The sequence below is a fragment of the Dermochelys coriacea genome, chromosome 4 (genome assembly GCF_009764565.3).
Source record: "Dermochelys coriacea isolate rDerCor1 chromosome 4, rDerCor1.pri.v4, whole genome shotgun sequence".
In the NCBI taxonomy this organism is placed as follows: domain Eukaryota; kingdom Metazoa; phylum Chordata; order Testudines; family Dermochelyidae; genus Dermochelys; species Dermochelys coriacea.
This window is the reverse complement of record NC_050071.1, coordinates 659,191-685,484: the sequence shown is the minus strand read 5'-3', so window position 1 is coordinate 685,484 and position 26,294 is coordinate 659,191. Positions and strand designations below refer to the sequence as shown.

At 48.5% G+C, this 26,294-nt stretch overlaps 1 protein-coding gene and 1 long non-coding RNA gene across 2 annotated transcripts in view; one reads left to right on the top strand and one right to left on the bottom strand.

Annotated features, from left to right (window-relative positions):
- Positions 1–26,294, bottom strand: part of LOC119854956 (class I histocompatibility antigen, F10 alpha chain-like) — a 404,018-nt gene that overhangs the window by 135,970 nt on the left and 241,754 nt on the right. The window lies entirely within an intron of this gene.
- LOC122460084 lies at positions 19,938–25,942 on the top strand. Its single transcript, XR_006281157.1, has 3 exons — positions 19,938–19,962; positions 24,738–24,833; positions 25,110–25,942. It is a non-coding gene; the product is annotated as an uncharacterized LOC122460084 (long non-coding RNA).

Sequence of the window (26,294 nt, the reverse complement as noted above, 5' to 3'; positions counted from 1 at the left end):
CACAACTGACAGAGGAAGTACAAGTAGAGCTGTAGTGAAGGGTGGGAGAGTTTTTCATAAGCACCCCACTGAAGGGGAGAGGCTTAATGTTTGGTCTCGGGAGGGTAAGGTTGAGGTTCCTAGACCGGATCCACCTACCAGGCAGAGGCAGACTCCCCTCCCCCTACCAAAGAGGCAAATGGAACAACCAGCTCAGACAGAAAGGAGCAGCAGGAGCTATGGGTGCCTGGACCTGATCTGTCCACCTGTCAGGGTCAGCCCCACAAGCTGAGAATGGAGCACCTCATTCAGCCAGAAATGAGAACTCTTGAAGCTTTCCTGGAGTTGTCTTTTACACATTCTTCACCTAATTGGCATGGATTCAAAGCATCCTTCCCTGGGAAGCAAGGACACAGGCATGGAATGCTACCTATTGCACACACACACATCCACACAGACTGTTTCCTAGGGAATTGTGGCACTGTAGAAGCTCCATTTAGAAATGGTTAAATTTTACAGCTAGATTTGTCTGTTGTATTTTAGACCAAAAAAAAAACCAAAAAAAAAACCAAAAACAAAAAACAACAACCAGAGGTCTGACAATGGCAGCAATAGCAAAACTTGGCTTTTTGGTCTAGAGGTATGATATTCCCTTCTGGTGTGAGCTGTTCTGGGTTCAACTCCCCTACAAGCCCTCCCCAAAGTGAAGTTTCCTGCTGTACCTTCAGATTGCCTCTGTGTGTGGCTTTGTTCATTTGTTTTTGGAAATTTCTGAGGAATGCTGGTTTCCTTATATTTCTGAGAGGGCACAAGAGGTCCTGGGTTCCAATTTCGTCCAAGCCCTTGTCAAGGCTGGCTTGCTGCTGTCCCTTTAGGGTTTTTTGCCTGTGTGTTTTTCCAACATCCTGTGGAGTGAGAGCTGCATTAGGGTCTCAGTTCATTGGTCTAGGAGTATGACTCTCACTTAGGTCACGAGAGACAGTGGGGAAGACTTTGGAAAGGTGAAGTCAGGTTCAGTACTTTTTCATTCTATGCCTAGCTCTGCCCTGCCTGTTGTTGTGGAGTTTGTTTAGTTTTTTTGGTTTGTTTCTTTTATTTTGTTTTTGCCAAAGTTTTGAGAAATTATATTCGCTTTTGCTGTGTTGCATGATCCTTGTGTTTGTATCCTTCATGGAATTGAGCCATCAGAGAGGGACAGGATCCATAATCTGCTGGAAGGGGTTTCCCAATAGATGCTAACCTCTGAGCTTCAACCACCCATTTCACCGCCAGTGCCTCTTTTTCTATCATTGAGTACTTGGTCTCTCATAGATTCATAGATTCATAGATACTAAGGTCAGAAGGGACCACTCTGATCATCTAGTCCGACCTCCTGCACAGCGCAGGCCACAGAATCTCACCCACCACTCCTATGAAAAACCTCACCCATGTCTGAGCTATTGAAGTCCTCAAATCATGGTTCAAAACTTCAAGGAGCAGAGAAGCCTCCCTCCAGTCAACCATGCCCCATGCTACAGAGGAAGGCAAAAAAAACCTCCAGGGCCTCTCCAATCTGCCCTGGAGGAAAACTCCCTCCCGACCCCAAACATGGCAATCAGCCAAACCCTGAGCACATGGGCAAGATTCACCAGCCAGATACCCAGGAAAGAGTTTTCGATAGTAAATCAGATCCCATCCATCTAATATCCCATCTCAGGGGATTTGGCCTATTTACCCTGAATATTTAAAGATCAATTACTTACCAAAATCCCATTATCCCATCATACCATCTCCTCCATAAACTTATCGAGTAGAATCTTAAAACCAGATAGATCTTTTGCCCCCACTGCTTCCCTTGGAAGGTTATTCCAAAACTTCACTCCTCTGATGGTTAAAAACCTTCGTCTGATTTCAAGTCTAAACTTCCTGGTGGCCAGTTTATACCCATTTGTTCTTGTGTCCACATTGGTGCTGAGCTTAAATAATTCCTCTCCCTCTCCTATATTTATCCCTCTGATATATTTATAGAGAGCAATCATATCTCCCCTCAACCTTCTTTTAGTTAGGCTAAACAAGCCAAGCTCCTTAAGTCTCCTTTCATAAGACAAGTTTTCCATTCCTTGGATCATCCTAGTAGCCCTTCTCTGTACCTGCTCCAGTTTGAATTCATCCTTTTTAAACATGGGAGACCAGAACTGCACACAGTATTCTAGGTGAGGTCTCACCAGTGCCTTGTATAATGGTACTAAAACCTCCTTATCCCTACTGGAAATGCCTCTCCTGATGCATCCCAAAACCGCATTAGCTTTTTTCACAGCCATATCACATTGGCAGCTCATCCTATGATCAACCAATACTCCAAGGTCCTTCTCCTCTTCCGTTACTTCTAATTGATGCGTCCCCAACTTATAACTAAAATTCTTGTTATTAATCCCTAAATGCATAACCTTACACTTCTCACTATTAAATTTCATCCTATTACAATTACTCCAGTTTACAAGGTCATCCAGATCCTCCTGTATAATATCCCGATCATTCTCCGAATTGGCAATACCTCCCAGCTTTGTATCATCTGCAAACTTTATTAGCACACTCCCACTTTTTGTGCCAAGGTCAGTAACAAAAAGATTAAATAAGATTGGTCCCAAAACCGATCCCTGAGGAACTCCACTGGTAACCTCCCTCCAACCTGACAGTTCGCCTTTCAGTAGGACCCGTTGCAGTCTCCCCTTTAACCAATTCCTTATCCACCTTCTGATGTTCATATTGATCCCCATCTTCTCCAATTTAACGAATAATTCCCCATGTGGCACGGTATCAAATGCCTTACTGAAATCTAGGTAAATTAGATCCACTGCATTTCCTTTATCTAAAAAATCTGTTACTTTTTCAAAAAAGGAGATTAGATTGGTTTGGCACGATCTACCTTTTGTAAAACCATGTTGTATTTTGTCCCATTTACCATTGACTTCAATGTCCTTAACTAATTTTTCCTTCAAAATTTTTTCCAGGACCTTGCATACTACAGATGTCAAACTAACTGGCCTGTAGTTACCCGGATCACTTTTTTTTTCTTTCTTAAAAATAGGAACTATATTAGCAATTCTCCAATCATTCGGTACTATTCCTGAGTTTACAGATTCATTAAAAATTCTTGCTAATGGGCTTGCAATTTCAGGTGCCAATTCCTTTAATATTCTTGGATGAAGATTATCTGGGCCCCCCGATTTAGTCCCATTAAGCTGTTTCAGTTTCGCTTCTACCTCTGATATGGTAATATCTACCTCTATATCCTCCTTCCCATTTGTCATGCTACCATTATCCCCAAGATCCTCTTTAGCCTTATTAAAGCCTGAGGCAAAGTATTTGTTTAGATATTGGGCCATGCCTAGATTATCTTTAACCTCCGCTCCATCCTCAGTGTTAAGCGGCCCCACTTCTTCCTTCTTAGTTTTCTTCTTATTTATATGGCTATAGAACCTTTTACTATTGGTTTTAATTCCCTTTGCAAGGTCCAACTCTACTCGACTTTTAGCCTGTCTCACTTTATCCCTACATGTTCTGACCTCAATTAGGTAGCTTTCCTTGCTGATCCCTCCCATCTTCCACTCCCTGTATGCTTTCTGCTTCTTCATAATCACCTCTCTAAGATGCTTGCTCATCCAGCTTGGTCTACAACTCCTTCCTATGAATTTTTTCCCCTTTCTTGGGATACAGGCTTCCGATAGCTTCTGCAGTTTTGATTTAAAGTAATCCCAGGCCTCCTCTACCTTTAGATCCATAAGTTCTTCAGTCCAATCCACTTCCCTAACTAATTTCCTTAATTTTTGAAAGTCAGCCCTTTTGAAATCAAAAACCCTAGTTGCAGATTTATTTTTGTTAATCCTTCCATTTAGTTTGAACTGAATTAGCTCATGATCACTTGAGCCAAGATTGTCCCCTACAACCATTTCTTCTATGAGGTCCTCGCTACTCACCAAAATTAAATCTAAAATGGCATCCCCTCTAGTCGGTTCAGCAACTACTTGATGAAGGAATCTATCAGCTATCGCATCTAGGAAAATCTGAGCCCTATTATTATTACTAGCACTGGTCCTCCAGTCTATATCTGGGAAGTTAAAGTCTCCCATGATCACGCAGTTTCCATTAGTATTTACTTGATTAAAGACATTAAAAAGGGCTCTATCCATATCCAAATTAGATCCCGGAGGTCTATAGCACACCCCAAGCACTATCGTAGGAGAGGCTTTACTAGTTTTCTTCCCCAATGTAATTTTTGCCCAGACGGACGCTGTCTTATCCATTGCATCGCTTCTTATTTCTTTACATTCTAACTCATCATTGATATACAATGCTACTCCACCCCCTTTACCTTTGTTTCTGTCTTTCCTAAACAGCACATACCCTTCAATACCTGTAGTCCAGTCATGACTACTATTCCACCATGTTTCTGTTATCCCTATAATATCTGGTTTCACTTCCTGCACCAGTAGCTCTAGTTCCTCCATTTTGTTACCTAGACTCCTCGCATTGGTGTATAAACATCTTAATTTTTGCTGTTTGGCCTCCTTCACATTTTGTACCCTATTAGGCACAGTCATTTTACAGCCAGTGTAACCTATTAGACTAGTATCCACACCGCCCTCGCTCCTTGTATACATTCTCTTACCCATGGCTGTATCCTTTCTTACTTCATCTTCTTCCCTCTCACTGCTAAAATCTGGCATGGAGATTTTCTGGACATCTCCCATCCATCTCCCCCCAATTCCTAGTTTATTCCATTTCTCATGGGAATAATGTCTGACTCAGGTGTAGGATGGGATGTTCTTCATCATTCAGTTCCTGGGATGACACGGCCCTGAGACCCATTTTGGAAGCATCCATTTGGAGGATGGTTGGTTTTATGAAGTCTGGGTGGAATAGGACTGATCCCTGGCTTAGCCACTCCTTTAAGGTCTGAAAGGTCTTTTCACATTCCTCCATTATACCCTCCGAGGTCAGGAGCCCATCTTGAGATCTGTTTAAGGGGTGGCTCTTGTTGCAAACTCAGGTATGAAGTGCCTGTAACAGTCAGACAGTTTGAGGAATTACCTCACTCGTGAAATGCCAGGAGGGGCATTTCAAGTGGGAATGTTCCTACATGAATTTTAGGTATGGCCAAGTGTGGATGGCAGTCCCCTAGGCTCAGAAGAGAGGCCCAGCCAAACTCCTGGTCCTAGTGTGAGTCAATGGTATGCCAGTGATGGGCTTGGTTGACTCCAGCTGCAGTCAGATGATCATTCGGGCCAATCTGATGGAGTCTCCATACGCAGTATGGGCCCCCCCCATCTACCTCCAGTGCATTTATTATGATGTATGAACTTACCTGGCTACAAGGCTGTGGCTGTGGAGGTAGGAGTCTGCGAGGAGATGTGCCAGGTCGGTTTAACAGTGGCCCTAGCATATCCAAAAATCTTGGGACAAGACTGGAGGTGGTTTGGAGAGGTTCTACAAGGCTGGAGTAATAGTCACCCTGCCAAAACCAACCCAGAACCAAAGCAGAGGGGGCAACTGGGCCAGAAGGGGCCAGAGGACCAGGCCGAAGGCCCTCAAGATAGGTGGAGACCTTGGTCTTGCGCCCCACAGTGGTGGAAGTCTCGGATGAGACTGGCCATGATTAGCTGGATGACAATGGAGATTTCATAAGGGAATAACGGGAGGATCAGACTTTAAGTCACTCCTGGGAACAAGTGGTTGACCCTGAGGAGGAAAGTTGGAGAACAGTGGGTACAGCAGAACCTCATTTTGAGATCCACAATGAATGTCTCTACCGCATAACCAGGGACTTCCACACACAGAAGGTGTTGTGACAACTGCTGGTTCCTTTGAGGTTCTGGTGGGGCTTACTATGGTTAGCCTAGCCAGTACCCTGGGCCAGACAGTGGAGGCAGGAGAAAACACACCAAGAAGTGGCCCTCAGGTTCTTCTGGCCTGGCATTCATACGGAGGTACATGACTTCTGCTCCTTCTGCCCCGAATGCCAGCTTGCAGGGCCCAGGTGGGTACCCAAAGTTCCCCTGATCCCTCTAGTATTTCTCGGGGTGCCATATGAGTGGATCAGAGTCGACTTGGTGGGATCCTTAGAAGAAAGCACATTGGGATTCCATCGTATCCTAATGATTGTGGACTATGCAATGTGGTGCCTGAAGTCTATCCCATTATGGACCACCAACGCACTTACCATAGCGGCAGAACTTATGAAAATCTTTGCTAGGGTTGGAATCCCAAAGGAGATTCCCGTGACCAACACGGGATCCAATTTTTCATGTTGACTAATGAGAAAATGAGCCAGTTATTGGGGATCTGGGACCTCAAAACATCTGTTTACCACCCACAGACTGATGGAATGATTTAATGGTACATATGGGTCTGCACAGCAGTGGCTAGAGTTTAAAGAGCTGCCCTCCCATGTGGCAACAGTGATTAAGGGCAAACACAGGGAGGGTGGGGGAACCAGGATAAACCCTGCACCACCGCATTCTGACCCAGGGCCTATGACAACCAAATACTGTAGCATAGGGTTCCAGTCACAGAATGCCCAAATACATCTCTGGGTCACTTCCTACCATTAGTCCAGACTCTGTAGCTCCTGAGTTGGTAGCGGCCAGGCATCCCAGTCAGCCTCTGCAGTCGGCTGGGCTCTGTGGCATAGTGAGGGTGATACAGTTTAGTTCTTTGGAGCTCCACTAGCTTCTAAAAAGAAACTGCAGCACACGTCCACTCTAATACCCAGCCAGCCCTAACTGAGCCAAAATGCATCCTTATATATAGATGCTCCCCGCATTAGGAGCATGCCAAAAAAGGGTGCAAGGGTGTGGCCTCTTGGTCAAAAAAACCCAGTGGGTTAATTATTGAATTGCCAGTGTGGGATTGACACACCAATAACAAGGTAAGAATCTCATTTTGGGTGCAAAAGCATGAGTTCAAATCCTGGACAAACCCTACCTGTGGCTTTTATTTCAACTGTAGTTTCAATTTGAGAGCTGTTTTTTTCCTATAGCTGCCTGTTCTTTCTGCCATAATTCTGAGGCATGCAAATTGCCTCCACTGTAGGTGTGGTTTGTTGGTCTAGGACTAGCATTCTCACTAAGGGAGCGAGTGGTCATGTGTTCACAGACACGCTCTGGCTGTGTGTTCTGTTTCTCCTGTACCTTGAATTGGGGGGCTTGTTTTTCCCCTTGGTGGTGATGGTGTTTTCAGTTGGCTAGTGTTTCCTTGGCTTTATTCTGAGGAATGATGATTGGAGGGTGGCCCCCTTTCCTAGGGGGCTCATTGGTCTAAGGGCATGAGTCTTGCTTTGGGAGCAAGAGATCTAGGGTTCAAATCCCAGACAAGCCCAGGCAAAGGACTGCTTCCCTGACACGGCCAGCCAGGTTTGTCTTGTGCTTTTTCTCCAAATGTCTGTTGAGCCACAGCTGCCTTAGTCTCTGAAAGTGGTCCCGGCTTGACTTAGTGGCTGACAGAGGCTTGGGCCCAGAGCTGCAGATGGCAAGGTGGGGGCAGCTGCCTCCCCCAGTGGTAGAAGGAACAGCTTGAGCTGAGGGCACACCGGCCCTGGGGTGCAGCCTCAAGGCAAGGCAGCATCCTCAGCTAGGAGTGGCAGAAGCCATTTACGCTGGTGGCCCTGGGAGTTATACAGTTGTGTATAAAGACCCAGATGATAGCTGAGAAGGACATTGGGAAACCCTGGAAGCTGCCTTGCCTACATAGTGCTGGACTTCTGATTGTCCTTTGTCTCTGGCACACAAGTTGCAGTGGGGGAGGTTTAGGTTGGATATTAGGGAAAACTTTTTCACTAGGAGGGTGGTGAAGCGGTGGAATGTGTTACCTAGGGAGGTGATGGAATCTCCTTCCTTTGAGGTTTTTAAGACCCGGCTTGACAAAGCCCTGGCTGGGATGATTTAGTTGGGGATTAGTCCTGCTTTGAGCAGGGGGTTGGACTAGATGACCTCCTGAGGTCCCTTCCAACCCTGATATTCTATGATTCTATGAAAGTGGCAGGTGAAATTCAATGTGGATAAATGCAAAGTAATGCACACTGGAAAACATAATCCGAACTATACATATTAAATGATGGGTCTAAATTAGCTGTTACCACTCAAGAAAGAGAACTTGGAGTCATTGTGGATAGTTCTCTGAAAACATTCCCTCAATGTGCAGCAGAAGTCAAAAAAGCAAACAGAATGTTGGGAATCATTAGGAAAGGGATAGATAATAAGAAAATATATTATTGCCTCCATATAAATCCATGGGATGTCCACATCATGGATACTGTGTGCAAATGTGGTCATCCCATCAGAAAAAAGGATCTATTGGAACTGGAAAAGGTACAGAAAAGGGCAACAAAGATGATATGGTGTATAGAACAGCTTCCATAGGAGGAGAGATTAATAAGACTGTAACTTTTCAGCTTGGAAAGAGACAACAAAAGGGGCTATGATCAAGGTCCACAAAGTCATGACTGGTATGAAGAAAGTGAATCAGGAAGTGTTATTTACCCCCTTCACATTACACAAGAACTAGGGATCATCAGATGAAATTAATAGGCAGCAGGTGTAATACAAACAAAAGGAAGTATTTCTTCACACAATGCACAGTCAACCTGTGGAACTCCTTGCCAGAGGATGTTGTGAAGGCCAAGAGTATAACAGGGTTCAAAAAAGAATTAGATAGGTTCATGGAGGACAGGTCCATTAATGGCTATTTGCCAGGATGGGTAAGGAATGGTGTCCCTGGCCTCTGTTTGTCAGAGGGTGGAGATGGATGGTAAGAGAGAGATTACTTGATCATTACCTATTAGGTTCACTCCCTCTGGGGCACCAGGCATTAGCCTATGTCTGAAGACAGGATACTGGGCTAGATGCACCTTTGGTCTGACCCAGTATGGCCATTCTTATGTTCTGAATAAATATATGGTAAATTGTGTGCACAACTGGGGCCCTGTCTCCCACCTGCACCTTGGACACATTCCCCCTGCCCCCCCTTGTACCCTTAGCTTCAGCTCCTGCATCTCCTACAGCCCTTGCCCTTCTCCTGCCTCTCCACCCTCCCCCATAACATCCCCCTCCAGCTCTGCCCTTCCTCCTGGACCCCCTTTCCTTCTTCACACTCCCCTTCAGCCCCCCTTGTGCTCCCAATACACTCTCCCTGTCTGCTCCTCTACTCTCCACACTCTCCAACTCTCCCTCACCCCCACCCCGGCCATCCTTGTCCCACTTCTCCTCCTACTCCAACCACTCTTTCTCCCCGGTCAGGCTGTTCTGTGGGCCATTCCGCAGGTCTCACTCCCACAGGAGCACTCCTGCCTCTCGTGTATTGCCAGGGGCTCCCTGGCAGGGTCTAGTTGAGTCTGACCTCCCTGCCCCCAATTTTTCCCACCAGGCCTGCACTCCAGGTGCATATTGAACACGGTAGTGTCCGAGCCCGCTCCGGGGCTGCTCTGGTTCAGCTGTGTTGGGTACGTGGACGATCAGGTCATCTTCGTCTACACCAGCGAGATGCAGAGGGTGGATCCTCGCACAGCGTGGATGGTGCAGAACGAGGGCCTGGAGTTCTGGAACTTTTGGCTCTTTTGGTCATGGCGCTGGGAGGCCTGGTTCAACGCAAGTCTGAACACCCTGCGTGAGCTCTATAACCGGACCGAGGGTGAGTGTGGGATGTGTTGCTCACGTCCATTTCACGAGCCACCCTCCAACCCCTCTGTCGGAACGAAGAGTGTGCATGGACGACCGGTCCCCTTATACAATGACATGAGCGCGCTGCACTAGACGGCGCTAGAGCTGGCCTGAGGGGTATCACTGAGGGAAAAGTTTTTACAGAGGTGATTTTACAGAGGTGATTCTTTTACCTTTTCTTTAAATAAAATTCTTTTAAGAACCTGCTTGATTTTTCATTGTTAAGATCCAAGGGTTTGGGTCTGTGTTCACCTGTACCAGTTGGTGAGGATATTATCATCAAGCCTTCCCCAGGAAAGGGGGTGTAGGGCTTGGGAGAATAGGACTCCAAGTGGTCCTTTCCCTGTTCTTTGTCTAAAACACTTGGTGGTGGTAGTGTTTTACATAATGGAAGGGCAAAGACTTTGTGCCTTGAGGAAGTTTTTACCTAAGCTGGTAGAAATAAGCTTAGGGGGTCTTTCATGCGGGTCCCCATATCTGTATCCTAGAGTTCAGAGTGGGGAAGGAACCTTGACAGGGTGCCATGGAGGCGCCATTCCAGGCAGCACCCAAGCTGACCCTACGGACACTGCTAGGGGAAAATCTTCCGGCTGGCATGCACCCGGCGCGCACACACCTTGTTGGAATGGACATGAAGAATCTCCATCCTTGGAGGTTTTTAAGACCCAGTTTGATATAGCCCTGACTGGGGTGATTTAGTTGGGGTTGGTCCTGCTTCAAGTAGGGTTTTGGACTAAATGATCTCCTGAAGTCTCTTCCAACCTTAATCTTCTATGATTCTGTACTGGTGTTTAGAGACTTTATGAAATGCTTATAATGTGCTGCATGTATTAATCTCACTTATAATGTCTGTGCCCTATGTTATAAGGTGACATTAAGTGTTTGCATTGTAACCCTCCATAATTCTGTAAATCATCAATCAGGAAAGAAGCATTAATTACTGTAAAATGCTGCTCCCTGCAGAAGGTGTTAGGTTCTGCCTGCCAAATAGATTCATTTGGATTCAATTGGTCATTTGGGTGAGCAGGATCCTTGCGAAACATCAAAGAGCAAAGAATTTGTTAATTGCATTTCTCCCTGTCCCACCTCCATCTCATGTGAACTTATGCTGTCAGCTTGAACTCTGGGGGTAAGAGAATAAAACTCCCTAACAAGAAGACACTGTTTCTCTATGTTGCTTGGACTTTGGCCTGGTCTACATTATAGAATTACGGTATATTTATGCCTGCATCTGTAATTTTCACTTCATGCATCTGAAAAAGTGGGTTTATTACCCATGAAAGCTTATTCCCAAATAAATCTGTTAGTCTATAAGTTGCCACAGGACTCCTCGTTGTTTATATTACAGAATTACATTGACCTAATTATGGATGTGTCTATTCTTAACTATTGCTCCCACCGATGTAACTGCATTGCTATGACAATTCATGAACACCACTTCCATGAGTGGCATAGAGTCAAGGTTGATGTAGTTAGGTCGACGAAGTGTCAGTGTAGACTCTGTGATGCTAAGTTGACTGTTATTGGCTTTCAAGAGCCTTTCCACGATGCCCCACACTGACAATACAATTAATACAAGTGCTCCTCATGAGGATGCACACCATTGACACAAAGAGGAAAGTGTGGAAACACACAAGTGATGTAATTACTGTAGTGGTTGTATGCCAAAGTAAGTTAGGCCAACTTAATTTTGTAGTGTAGACATGGCCTTTGGAATGGCACGATTTCTAAGCAAAAGCAAAGGATCCCTATGACGGGAGCACCTGGGATGCAGCCTGGGACCATGGGACCGCTGTGCCCCCCTGAACCCTCTCCAGCCTGGGCTGTCTCTCACAGTGCCCTGCTAGTGACCAGCAGCAACCCTGCCAGGTGCTGTTATCACTCAGCACAGCTGCATGTGGAGACCCACACCAAGCTTCATTGCATGAATTCTCCCAGAGCCACTCATGAATCACACAGAGAAAGGCACCAGAGCCAAATCCCTCCAGCTACCCGCACTGTACCTCAGGAATTTACTGTTTAATTTGTTAATTGATTCACCACTTCATCAACGGAATGTGGATATACACCAGCCTTTGATACCTGAGCAATTTACCATACACTTCAGGAAAACACACTGGTAAAGTTAAGCGAGTTTATTGACTATAAAAGGTAGGTTTTAAGTGGTATTAAGTGATATGCAAAAAGTCAGTTAGTTACCAAAAGAAATAAAATAAAAGCATGCAATCTAAACTCTCAACCCTGTTAGACTGGGCAACATCTAGATTAAGCTGTTTTTCTCATTCCACTGAATATTCCAGTCCATAGTATAGAGATTTCACCTTTGAAATCTGGGCCAGTCCCCTCAGTTGGAGTCTCAAGTCTTCAGTATCCTTGTTGCTTGCAGTGTTAGGTGGGTGGAGGAGAAAGGCCCAGCATGTGGCCCCTGGGTCTGTTTTAAATCCTCAGTCCCATGTGCTCAGGGAGCACCAGTCCAGGCATGTCTGGAGGTCTTGATGAGTCTCCTAGGTCATACTGAGCAATTCTCTTGCTGTGGTCTCATGCTGGTGAATCATTGAATAGTAGCTCCCTTGCTGGACAATGGCTGGTAATGGGTTGTTTCATACCCCACCCAGGTGTGGGTTACTTTCCTTGCTGTTATTTCTGGGGAAGGTAATATCTGGCTGAATCCCCAACTTACAGTATGTTTTAGTGACAGCCATACAACATAATTCTCATAACTTCATATGTGTTAATGATACACATACAGATAGATTGGGGTGGCCAACCTGTGGCTCTGGAGCCACATGCGGCTCTTCAGGAGTTAATGTGTGGCTCCTTGTCTAGGCACCGACTCCAGGGCTGGAGCTACAGGCGCCAACTTTCCAATGTGCTGGGAGATGCTCACTGCTCAACCCCCTGCTCTGTCCCAGGCCCTGTCCCCATCTCCACCCCTTCCCGCCCCCTCCCCTGAGCCTGCCGTGCCCTCACTCCTCCCCCCAGAGCCTCCAGCACGCCACAAAACAGCTGATCAGGAGGTGCAGAGAGGGAGGGGGAGGTGCTGATTGGTGGGGCTGCTGGTGGATGGGAGGCGCTGGTGGGGAACTGATGGGGGGCTGCTGGCATATTACTGTGGCTCTTTGGCAATGTCGATTGGTAAATTCTGGCTCCTTTTCAGGCTCCAGTTGGCCACCCCTGAGATAGAGAAATGACTTTCAGTGGACCACAACCTTTCCCCTGACACCTTAAAGGCATGCTTTATATGTAAGATCACGATTATATAAAAATGAGGAATATGGGGGTTCCAGGACGCTCTCCAAGGTAGAGAACGTCACAATCCCAACTGTCTAGAACTGGATTAGCACTAAAGGACATAAAGAGCTTGCACATTACAGCAGGTTCTATCACCTTTTGGAACCTAAAGCTGTGTCTACACTAGCACTTCTGTGGATCAAACTTTTGTCAGTGCCAAATAACAGGGCAAGGCAGAAGGGGGTGGAGGCAGGAATTGTTTTCTGGTGGTGTGGACTCTGTGTGAGAGTGGTAGCTGTCATTTGACCCTGTGCTCTCCATTGTTTAAAGACAGAGCTGGTTAGTCTCAGTTGTGAGCCCTTGATTTGTTCACTGATCACTACCCCGGCAATCACTGCTAAGCAGTTGTAGGTGCTGAGCCTCAGACCTGGTGTGGGGCAGCGTTACAGTGAAAGGGAAGGCCCAGCCTGCACTGTCGCTGAGGTTCCCCATACTGGCTGACGTCCCTAAGAGCTGGGTAGGTGGAAGAACCTTAGAATGTGGCTGCGGAGAAAGTGGTGGCAGCAGTGGGTGGGGACAGCGATGGGTGAGAGCAGCGGAGTGAACAACAGCAGCGGCGGGTGACACCAGCACCCTGAATGCCAGCAACTGTGAGCCAGTTGCAGAGTCGGCTGCAGCAGCTGACGCAATGCTCGGTGCCTCCCCTCCACACCCATGGTGGGAGGCTGTAACGGGGATCCCAGAGTGTAAACTGGACTGTGGGCCTGCTGAGCCCTGCCAACCCACCTGCCTGGGCCGTCCCTCACACTGTGATGCTAATGTCAAGCTACAAGCCTCTGACAGGCACTGCATTTACACAGCCATCCACAGGCAGGGACACACCCAACTGTGTTACATGAATGATCTCCCAGCCACACATGAGCCATCAGTAGGGAGACCCCAGCCAACTGCCCCCACCTCCCAGCCTTGCACCCCAGAGCTGTACCGTCTTGCAGTGGTCAGAAGTCTGGCCAGTGCAAGCCCATTACCTAGTTCACCTAGATACCTGAGTGTGGAATGGACACACACCAGCCTTTGTCCCTGAGCTGGGATTCCCCAAGCACTTCACCTAATAACACACTGCCTTAGGTAAAATGTAAAACAGGTTTATTAACTACAGAACAATAGATTTGGAGTGACTATATGTAGCAAGTGCAGAGATCAAAGTTGGTTAGGTAAGAAACAAAAATAAATTTGCTGTTTAAATTCTAATGTAAACAGACTAAGCAAGATTTGAATCAAGCAGTGTCTCACCCTTACAATTCTTCAATACAAAGACTGGACTCCTTCCAGCCTGGAACCAATCTCTCTCATTCAAAGTCTTCATCTTTCAGACGATCTTCCAGGTGTTGAGATGAGGGGGGAAAGAGGCCAAGTGATAACATCACTCTCCCTCTTTTATACTTTCTTCCAGCTGCTAGAAAGATCCTTGCTGTGAGGTGGGTTAGTCAACCCCTACGGTGTACATGCCTTCTCCAAGAAGTCTCTGGGATAGTGGATTGGGGGTTGATGAGCCTTTAACACCTGTCTGGCTGCTGATAGTTCTCCTTTGTCCCTACTGAAAGGCTGGCTTTGCTTGCAATATATTTCAATAGCACATATAGCAATACCGCATAACTTAACATACGATAGCACATACAATCCAACAGGATATTAATGTTCAACAAATCAAGACTTTTAAAATTATACCTCATAAGGCATACTTTGTACAAAACATATCATAATCATATCACAGTGATGAATATGGGGGTCCGGGGTGCTATTCTGAGGTACAGAGTGTCACAGAGGTGAACCCCCATAAACATGCCTCTGAACTCTGGGTCTTCACTGAACATGGACAGCAGCTGTGAGTGCGGTTCAACAGATGGAGAGGGGAGTGATGTGCTAAAAGGACATTTGGTTGTTGGACTTTCCTATCACAAAGCCGGAAACCAAGGTAAAGGACACTCCCCCACACTCTGTGGGGTTGGATTTGCTTATGGTCACTGTGGTGGGGTGGCTGCCCCACTCCTATGTGGGATTGGGCTAAAGCAGGCCAGAGCAGCTGCACAGAAAGGCAGCCAATCAGGGAGGGCCTGAAGGAGAGCCAATCAGTGCTGAGCAGGGGCAGCCAATCAGGGCCGGGTTCAGCCTTATATGAAAGCTGCCTAGGAGCAGTGCAGTCAGTCTCTCCTAGATCTTCAAGGGAGGAGGGCTGTCCCCTGAGGGAAGGAGACTAGTGCCCAGATCAGGCCTGGGGGAGCTGAGGAGAGCTCCAGCACAATACCTGTCAGGCTGTGGGCTCTGACTGGAAGGCCCTAGAGCAGGGGTCTCAAACTCAAATGGCCAAGAGGGCCAAATGAGGACTAGTGCATTGGCCTGAGGGCTGCATCACTGACACCCCCGCTCCACCTCTTCCCTGCCCCCATTCCATCCCCTTCCCTGAAGTTCCCCACCCCAACTCTGCCCCCTCCCTGCCTCCAGGGGGTGCAGGAGGGGTCTGGGGTGTGGTGGGGGCTCAGGGCAGGGAGTTGAGGTGTGCAGCATGTGGCAGGGAGTTGGGGTGTGGGGTGCAGGAGAGGTGATGGGTGTGGCAGGGGGCTCAGGGCAGGGAATGCAGGAGGTGTGCAGGGGGCTCAGGGCAGGGAGTTGGAGTACAGGTGGGGTGGGGGATGCGGCAGGGGGCTCAGGGCAGGGAGTTGGGGTGCAGGGTGTGGCAGGGGCTGGGGTGTAGGAAGAGTGTGGGGTCTGGCAGGGGGCTCAGGGCAAGGAGTTGGGGTGCAGGAGGGGTTTGGGGTGCAGGCTTCAGCACGGCACCGCTTACCTAGAGCGGCTCCAGGGTGGCAGCAGCGCACACCGTGGCCAGGGCAGGCTCCCTGCCTGCCTCCCCTGGCCCCGCTCTGCTCTGCTCCGCTCCGGGAAGCAACTGGAACCATGTGCCTGCTGCCCCTGGGGGATGGGGAGGCACAGGGGTCTGTGTACTGCTTTTGCCGCTCCTCCAGGTACCTCCCCCGAAGCTCCCATTGGTCACGGTTCCCCATTTCTGGCCAATGGGACCTGCAGGGGGTGGTGCCTGGAAGCAACGCACGGAGCCCTCTGCGCCCCGTCCCCCGCAGGGACATGGTGCCGGGAGCGGCTTGGGGCTCGCGGTGCCCTGGGGGGCAATCTAGGCCTGTGGGCTGTAGTTTGCCCGCCCCTGGCATGGAGGTAGGCAGGGGGTGGGCGGGGGCACTTGGCGGGCCCCAGCAAATAGCCCCGCAGGCCGCGTGTTTGAGACCCCTTGCCTAGACGGTGCAAGGGGCCAGAGGGGAATTGGCCCAGGGAGGATAGAGGAGCGAGAGGCGAGAAGGAAGGCAGGGAGGTTGCTGCTAGAGGGTCCCTGGGCCGGGACCCAGAGTAGTGGGCGGGCCTGGGTCCCACCCCCCTTTCCCCTTGCATTGCAACTGGCCAACGAAGAGCGGCCATGTCAGACTGCAACGTGCCCCAGATGTGAAGGGCTAGACTTTGGGTTGCGGTTGGCCAATGTGGCAGGACCGAGCAGAGGGACTGCTGTTAAAAGCCCCCGCCCCTCCCCCCCGGAAGGGGGTGAGGAGGGACTAAGGGGCTCTGCCGGAGGGCAGTGATCAGACTTGGACATCGCCGAGCAGGGACCAAGGCGGGTCCGGATACCAACGGGGAGCAGATGACGGGCAGGACACCCCCGGCAGGGGGTGCTCCGCAGAGGACAGAGCTAATTCCCAGACGCACTAGCGGGAGGTGCTGCGGTGGTGAGTCCCAACCCTGTCACAGTCACATACCTGGAATGTGGTGGGGATGTTTTTCCACATTAATGTTGGGTTCCTTTTATTAAAAAATTCTCTTTTGTTATACACAGACTCAGTGCTGGCGAGTGACAAATGATTCAGAGTGTAGGAGATGCCACAGAAGGGGACATTTTGTGGTAACATGCCGACCCCCAAGAGCAGTGGAATCAACCGAAAAGGGAGATGACAATGAGTCCGTACTGCTAGTGGGATGATGGGTTGGATTCAGAAAAGTACTTAAGTACCCACCTTCCAGAGTTAGGCACCGCTGTGACTCACAAAACTCCTCCTCAGCTTCCTCCCGACCTGCGGGTGCCAAACCTCGCTCAGCACATACATTTTGTCAGTCAAAGCTTCCTGGGCAGCTGTGTTTGTGCCTTTGAGCGTGCGCTGCTACCTCCCTCTACGCGCCTGTCAAGGCTGATTCCCCCCTCTGGCACTCTGAGTGCAGAAGGTGGGGGCCTGCATCCAATGAAGTGAGCTGTAGCTCACGAAAGCTTATGCTCAAATAAATTTGTTAGTCTCTAAGGTGCTACAAGTACTCCTGTTCTTTTTCCATATCTGGGTTTCCAAATGAGGAATTTCTAGGTATGATGCTGATGATTTCCCACACCTGGCCCAAACCTTACAGCCTGTTGCTGCCCTGTGTCTCCAGACCAGACAACAAAGACACACACACAGAGCAGTTTTTCCCAATTTGAAAAGGTATTGGTTCCCCTCATCAGGTGCCAATTCATTTGAAGTTTACCTCTTAACGCTTTACAGGTAAGGCAATTAGGGTACAGCTGCTAAGGAGGATTCTGTAGCTAACTGAATGGCTGGGTGTCCATCAAAGGGAGCTACCCCCCCACACTCCATTTATCATGGCACCCAACTGCCTGTCTTGTGCTTAATCCCACAGCCATTCACACCCAATCTGGGAGGCCTGCTCAGAGGCCACCTAATTCCACATGAAGCTGCAGGGGGAGAGGAGGCAGGACACGCTCCTGACATTTAGCCCAGGGGTTAGCTGCTCACCCAGGCTGTGGGAGACTACTAGTTCAAGTCCCCCTGGCGCTGACGAGCACACGGGATGTAAGCAGGGCTCTGCCAGCTCTCAGGTGACAGCCCTAACCACTGGCTATGGGAAATTCCAGGTTCGGGGCTCCCACAGTCTGTGATGTTGAAGCTGTTCCATGTTGGATAACTGATGACAGCATCACTGGAGCAGGGGACGGGACCCTGGGTCACCCATCTCCCGGGGTGGGCCCTAACGCTGCCGGCTGTAACAGAGCCATTCTCACTCTCTGTTTGGCCCCATTAATATTCATTTATTGAGCCACAGTCCCCTTTTGTTATAAAGAAAGGGGCTGTTGAGTGGTCATCGAGTTCCTGGTCCTCCACGCATTGTCGCAGGGGGGCTGAGGTTGGGTTGTAAGAGGAAGTTAATGAACAGAGGAGTTTCCCGCCAGGTGGTTCTCTAGCTGGGGATTAAAGCCTGGTGCTGTGTGTATCTGTCCTCCAGTGACAGACTGACAGGCCACCAGAGCACAGGGCTCAGGGCCTACTGGGGAGTGTCACCTACCTGCCCCTCTGTTTCAGGGCAGGGCAACAGGCTGAGATGGGACTTTGTCCCAAAGAACGGGCGGATTCTCTCCCCAGCGAAATCAGCCCTAGCCATAGTGTGGATCAGGGCCTCATTATCGGCACTGAAAAATGTCACCTGCCCCGGTTCATAGTTCAGACAGACCCGGATCTGCCTGCTCTTCTGGGGCTGGGTGCTCTGAGAGGAGGGTGGAATCAGAGGCATCTGTCTGCTCCAGTCAATGGCCCAGATCCCGTCCCTGGGGGACATGCTGACCCAGCCTTTCCTCTTCACAGACCCCCTGGCCACCCCGACCACCCAGAATACCTCATTCCCACTTCCACCTCCCAGTACACAGTCCCTTCGGTGAACCCCTCAGAGCCCAGCACCCAGGGTCTTTTATCAAATCGCTCAGGATTGTGGGACAGATCCTGCTGTTCGTCTCCATATCTCACATTCCACCGATCCCCAGACAGGATGAGAGCAGGATGAGCTGTGTCCTGATCCAGAGTCACACGCACTGCAGGGAAGTCAAGAGAAGGGGTTAAAAACCTGGGCACTGGGAAGGGGGAACAGCAGCTGAAGGGTGGGAATCTGCAGTAGGGAGGAAACCCCCCTCCCTTTGACCCTGTTGTGATACTTGGGCCTACAGACTGACCCTGCTTCTGAGCTCCTCTGTGCAGCGTCAGTGAAAGTTCCCCAAAACTCACAGCAACCGATGACAATAACTGCTGAGGGGAAAGGTGGTTCAAAGAGCAGTGAGACTGACGGAAACAGTGCAGAGAAAAAGGCCTCCGGATATAACTCAAAGACTGGGTTAAGACCATGCCTGGTGAACAAGAAAAATCCGAGACTGGAAATCAATGAACCGAAATTGGTGTGTTAGAAATTGGGCCTAATTGCTGGAGAAGATAATGAGTGGATGGGTGATTTCCCCCCCGCATCATTCCATATTGGGGTTCTTACCAGAAAATCCCCTGGCAAGAGAGTCAGGCTGTCTGAGACCCACTGTTGTCGGGAGGAAGGGAACTGAACATAGTGAGCTCCATCATCATGACTGCCATTGTCCCCTGGGATCCACTATGACACCATTGGTCCTTTGACACCCTGAGCTTGAAAGACACCTGACCAGACCAAGCGAGACCATGGGACCCAGATGTCATCACCACCTCCACTGGCTCTGGCTAAATCTCAACACCACCTCGAATGTGAGACTTTGCCCCCCACTTCATGTGTCCTCTTCCTCCCCTCATGTCTTCTCTTTCTTATTGCTCAGCTTTTGCTGTCTGTCTATTAGGAGTCTGGCAGAGTCGGCCAAGACTGCATATTTAGCAACACTACTGTGAGCCTGTGACTGGAGGAAGCAGCTAAAAGCAACGCACCAAACAGCCGACACAGTTACGAGTTTTCAGGTCTCAGTGTGGCTGATAACACTGTGGGCTGGGCTGGGTTTCTCCAGCAGTGACATTATGAGTGAGAGTCAGCAGCTGATTTTCTCTCTTTCCTGTTTTTTCTCTCTCCTCTTTTGTGTGTGTTTGTCTTGTTTTGTGTGGTAGGAAACCAGATGGGACTTTAACAACAGCAGAAACAACAGCAGCTCCAACTAATTCTTCTCTTGTCCACAAAAAGAACACTTATTACCATCTTTAATACCATCTAAGAGACTGTCAAACAGGTGGGTTTGCTCTCTAAAAACTCTCTCCTGATAAAGGGAATGGGAACAAGGGCTGTTGTTAAAATGAAAACCTTATTTAACACTTTCCATTTCAATTGTTTTGTCTATTTTTCCTTCTTGTTTCTGTATCTTTAATAAAAGGTAAAAAACTAAATACACCGGGCTCCTGGGTCTATGACTATAGGTCATGTTTTCTAACCCTTTAATCATTTTCATGGCTCATCTCTGACCCCTCTCCAAATTATCAGCATTCTTCTTGAACTGTGGGGTCCAGCACTGGACACAGGATTCCAGCAGCGGTTGCACCGGTGCCAAATACGGAGGTAAAATAACCTCCCAGCTCCTACTTGAGATTCCCCTGTTTGTGCATCTCAGGATGGCATTAGCTCTTTTGGCCACAGCATCACACTGGGAGCTCAAGTTCAGCCCACAATCCCCCCATCTTTTTCAGAATCCCCCATTCTGTCACTATGGCCTGCACTTTTGGGGTCTGCGTGCATACATTTATATGTAGCCGTATTAAAACATACAGTGCTTGCTTGCACTCAGTTTACCAAATTATCCAGATCACTCTGTGAGTGACCTAATTAGGGTGAGTGCCCTAATCAGTGGGCTAAAGGTTATGCATGAGGCCACCTGCTCCTCCACCCCGTAGCTGTGTTGTGTGGCCTGAGTTGTGCCCCACAGCCTTACTTCCAATAAACACCTGAGGGACCTGACTCCAGGAGAGGCTTCTCAGCTGTAGGTCACACACAGAGACAGGCACCTCTCTCCAGCCCAGACTTAGATGCTGAAGTCCCTGGAAGGGTCACACCCCTCTTCTGAGCATCTCCCATTACCCTTCTTAGAGAGCTCCCCAAGCTGGCTTGTGTGGATCATACTCATGTGCCTCATGTCTCCCCATGCATGGTATCGGGAGCCTAGGTGCCTAACTCAGGCTCTGTAGATGCCAGGGGGTGGCTAGCTGAAAGTTAGGGTTGCAGCACTGAGTCCCCAAGTGCCTTTGTGGCTCTGGGCCTGAGTGCAAAGGGCTCTGGGTGTGTTACATTTCACCCACACACGGGTCTACACTAATGATAATTCTTTGAACTGCATTTGAAACCTTCCCGCCATCCTGTTTTTTCCTACATGCACTCAGAGCTTGTTTCTGCGCTTCAAAGTGAACTTAGTGCCAGGGATAAAAGTAGGGTTCCAATGACTTTGAAATCCCCAGGTACAATCAGAGAGAATCTCAGTTCTGGGTCAGTTCCTTCCACTAACAAAGAATATCTCGGGAAGGGCAATTCCTAAAGAATGGATTATCTGCCTAGTCACTTTAGCAAAGGAAACATGACACTAGTCTGCAAATCAGTCAGATGTCTAGCTCTTTGCCCCTCCCACCAGTTAAATGGTTATTTTTACCCTCTAGCTGTTGGCTTAATGTTTCATTGTACAAGAAAAGGAACCAGGGAAATTTTGACACTATTAAAATAACAGCTTAACTTACCATGATATTCCATCGCTCTGCTGATCTCTGAAACAAGGACAAAGTGAGAGATGAGAATTCCTGCACACAGATGCTCTGAATAGTCTGTACTTTCATATAGAGTCTGTATTGGGACTAAATGGAATTTACAAAATGTAGCCAGGATCTCGCTACAAACAAACAGGCAGAAATGAATAGGCACTAAATTACCTGAGAACTTCTACTTTGAGCTCCAATTTGAGAAATCGTCTAAGAAAATGTTTCAGTCAATCCTATTCGGATTGACTCAAATTTAAATCAGTGGGAGCTGGGCACTTAAATGCCCTTTATTGCTTTGTTCCTTCCCTTCAAAGCATCCCATACTGAAAACTCTGTTAACTTTAAGTGAGGTTTACTATTAGCAAAACAAACTCTAGAAGAATGTGTTATATAAATATTAAACCAAACCAAAACACAAAATGTCTGAAATTTTAATTAAATTTCTAATCCAATCCTTCTCCCAGATGGAATATTCCCATCCCCTAATGTGAGCACATGTGCGTACATGATAAATATTAAAAGTCAAGAACATTCTCACAGCATGCAAAACACACGCAACTACTTTTACCAAAACCCCAACCTCATCACCTAACAAGAAGCAAGATAAATAAATACAAACTAAATTGTATGGGATTCATCTTGAATTGCAGTGTGATTAGCAAAAATCTTCACTCCCAAAGGAAAAAAATTATTTAGATAAAATCAATAATCCAACAAAAGCAACAAAGAGTTGTAATTTACCCTGATTCAATGCTTTAGGAGAACACTCTGATGGTTTAGATTCCATCTGCCAAGACATTGTATCTGATCTGGATTTGGTGTTATTGAAAATTATGACACTGATAGAAAGGTGGGAAATGCAAGGCCCTGACAGACAGACACCATTTGTCTGACACTTCTCGAAATGCCTTCAGGAGCCACCAAGGGGAGACAGCTCAATAGATAGACAAATGTAAATGGGGCCCCAGCTGTGTGCCCAACAGTGTGAGAGTTATTACTGGCTCCCCACATCCCCAGAAAAGTGAGTTACAGGCAAGGGAATAATCACGACTGGTCTAGCCAGAGAAGCTTTCCTCACCAAGTGAATGACAGACACTGTACCAGAAAAGGGGGAGGGATGGATGTGTAATTCCGTAGCCTAATGCAGATTCATGCCTGGCAATAACTGAGGGAACATTTACACTGCATAAAAAATGCTTTGCAGCAGGAAGTCTCACAGCCCGGATCTACTTTGAGATCTACCCCCATTGCCAGGTCTCAGAGACTGAGCTCCAGCCTAAGATGGAACATGTACACAGCTATTTTTAGTCCTATAAGGCTAGCCCAAGTCTGTAGACCTGGGCTTTGAGACTCACTGCTGCAGGGTTTGTTTTTTTTTTTTTGCATTGTACACATACCCTGAGAGGTCTCCCAAGTAGTGCTGGTTGGAATTTTTCTAGTGAAACAGAGGTTCATGAGAAAATGCCAAGCTGCTAGACCAAAATCTATTGTCAAATCTATTGGAAATTTGATGAAACCTTCAGTGAAAGAGGGCAAAGAACTGTCCCACCGCCAGGGGTGCTGCCAAGATGCTGAGTGAAGCTGGATGAAATGCAGCGGGGTTGGAAAGAAGAGAGGCCTGGTGTTTGCTGTGCTGTGACAGGGAACTTCAGATGTAAAGGACAGCAGAGTGGCGGATTTAGAGTTAGTGGGGCCCTGTGCTCAGCTTCATTCCCCCCCCCATGCGGGGAGCATTCTCTCTTATCTCCCTCCCCCCATGTTTTTCATTCTTTTTTTCTCTATTCTCTTCTTGGGGCTCAGGGTGGGGGTGCGGGGTCTGAGTGAGAGTTAGGGAGTGGGAAGGAGTTCAGGGCTGGGGATCTGGGGTCTGGGAGGGTGTTAGGGTGCGGCAGGGGGCTCAGGATCAGGGTGCAGGGTCTGGGTGAGAGTTAGGGTGCGGGAGGGTGCTCAGGATTGGGGTCCAGGGTCTGGGTGAGAGTTAGGGTGGGGGAGGGGATTCAGGGTTGGGGGTGTGGGGGCTGGGAGGAAGTTAGGGTGTGAGAGGGTGGCTCCGCACACCCCTGCAGCTCCCATTGGCTGCGATTCTCCGAGCCACTGCCCTCCCGCCAGGCAGGGCCGGAACACAGGGCTTTAGGGGCTGCAGCCCAGGGAGGGCCACGGCCTAAGGGGGGCCCCGGGCTGCAGTTATAAAGCCCCATCCCCTTCCTGAATCCAGCCTGCGAGCATGGGCTGGAGGACTCAGGAAGAGCAGGGGCAGCCACGCAGTCAGCAGCGGGAGAGAAGCAGCAGTTTCCCCTTCAAAGCGCCACTTCTCTCTGGCTGGCTGCGCAGCCACCCAGTACTCCTCCTGAGTCCTCCACCCACGTTTGCGGTGCTCCCGCCGCCCTCACCTCCTACCTGCTCCCCTGAGGCTGCAGGTGAGCCTCCCTCCCTGCTCTCCCCTGTCCCCCACAGTCCCGCCCCGGGGCACGCTGGTGCTGAGCTGCCTGAGTGCCCGGTCCTGGGGCTCCTTGTTGTTGGGGGGCCCCGTGCCAGGGCACCCTGTGTTTAATGGTAAATCCACCCTGGGACAGCATGGAGGGAACTCAGAGATAAGCATGGAAGAAATACAGAGAAGGAGCATCTAGGTCTGAGTGTGGTGTATTCAGGACTGTACTGGAATTGCAAGCTAGCACTTTAAGAGCAGTAGGGATGGTGTGTGTGGGGGCGGGGGGGGGGGTTCCTGATTCTCCTTCCCAGCTAGGAGACTGTGTAGGGAAGCATGAGATCTGGCCTCTCTGCCTGGCAGAGCAGCCTGCTTTGTCTCTCTCTGTTTTGGGTTAATGGGTGTTTGTGACAGAAGGTACACCTGTTTCCACATGCTACACACTATGCAATAATTTCTATACACAGTATGCCTTGTAAGGTATCATTTGAAAATTCATAAATTTTTGGTCATTGTTGTCCTGATAAAATGTGTGTGGCAACATTGTGTGTGAAGTTATAAGATTCCACTGTAAGATGTCCCAAACTGAGTTTGCAAACAGGTCTGTGTCAAACAAAGGAATGTGTGCTCTGCTGAATTTGCACTTAAGCAGAAAACAGAGTCATCAGTCAGGAAGGGCAGGAAGACAAAGAAGCCTCAAACAGGTAAGAAAAAAGGCAGCAGAAAACATCCTTTCCTACAGACTGTCTCTTGAATCTCAGCTGGAAATGTTTTCCAAGAGGGGGACTGACACTATAAAAATTAAGAACAAAGTAACTCAGAATACCTCCTCTCTCTGCCCAGCAGTACACTGCAAGAGAAGGGACAAAGGAAGCAGCCCTGACACAGAAGAAGAGTCCCTGGCTTAAACCATTTGGAAAGTAAGACTGTTGAAAGCATGTGGTGAGCAAAGCTTTGCTTTGAATTTAACGGTTTGTTAAGTTTGGCATCAGTTGTGTTTTATCTTTATTTTTTTTATAACTATTTTTGACTTTTATGCCTCATTACTTGTATTCACTTAAAATCTCTCTCTATTTGTGGCTAATTAACTTGCTCTATTGTTATGTCTAATCCAGTGTGTTTAAATTTAAATGTCTGGGAAACGCCATTTGGGGTAACAAACTATGCATATTTTTCTGTTAAAGAAATATGGACTTTTTATGAATTTGTCTTGTCCAGGAGAGGCCTGGCCAGTACAGAACAGACATTTCTACTGGAAAATCTAGGCCTGTGGGTGCATTGGGGTCACTCTGCCATATAACCTGTGAGTGGCTGGCCAGCTGCAGCACACACACAGACGTAGCTGGGAGTGACCAGCATGATGGAGGCTGTTTGTGAGCAGTCCTGACTCGAGGCTACAGCAGCAAAGCAGCGCAAAGGGCCGCCCAGGTTAGAGGGCAGAGGTAACACAGCTATTCACTAGTCTAGATTGTCCCTAGGGTATGTCACACCTGCCTTCTTCTGGCTTTTGTGACATTCAGGCTAAGACACCAGTCTCTCCCCATTCACTGAACAGGAGTTGAGGTGCCTAACCCAGGCTCTGTGAATCCCAGAGATTTTCTAGTTGCCTAAAAGTGAGTTGTTGTGACACTCAGCATCTCAGTGTCTAACTCCTTGTGTGAATTCAGACTGAGAGGCCTACATTCCTTTGTGGAGCTGGGCCTAATCTCCCTTTGTGATAGCAGCACAATATCATGATCTTGTCCTGAAAGTTTATACATGGAGCCCTGTGAACTGCGGCGTGTGAATCAGCTTAAAGCAAAGTAGGCAGTGGACACACAGTCAAATCAGCTTTATGAAAAGCCAGAAAACCAAAAGAAGGGGTGTCTCCCTTGTGAAGTAACTGTAGTTCTTCGAGACGTGCGTCCCTAGGGGTGCTCGACACTGGCCTGCGTGCACCTCACATGCCCTTGAATGGAGATATTCATTAGCAGTGTCCGTTTGGCCTGCACATGTGCTGTTCGTATCCCCTTGTCCTGTATCGAGGCTATATCACACTGTGCAGCTGAACCATCCCCTCAGTTCTGTCTGTACTTCTGCGTCTCAGCAGAACCTCCGAAGCAAAGGGGAAGGGTGATGGGTAGTGGAGCATCCCTAGAGACACACATCTTGAAGAACCACAGTTACCACCCAGGGGGAGTAACCCCTTCTTCTTCTTCTTCTTCTTCTTCTTCTCCTTCTCCTTCTCCTTCTCCTTCTTTTTCTTCGAGTCGTGCCCTGTGGGTGCTCCACTCTAGGTGACACCCGAGCAGTATCCGCAGTAGGAGGAGGGGGCTTTGGAATGGAATCCAGCACAGAGAACTGCATTGCCGACTGAAGCACTGGATTTTGAGGCATCAACCTAGGCAGTGTCTAGAGAAGGAA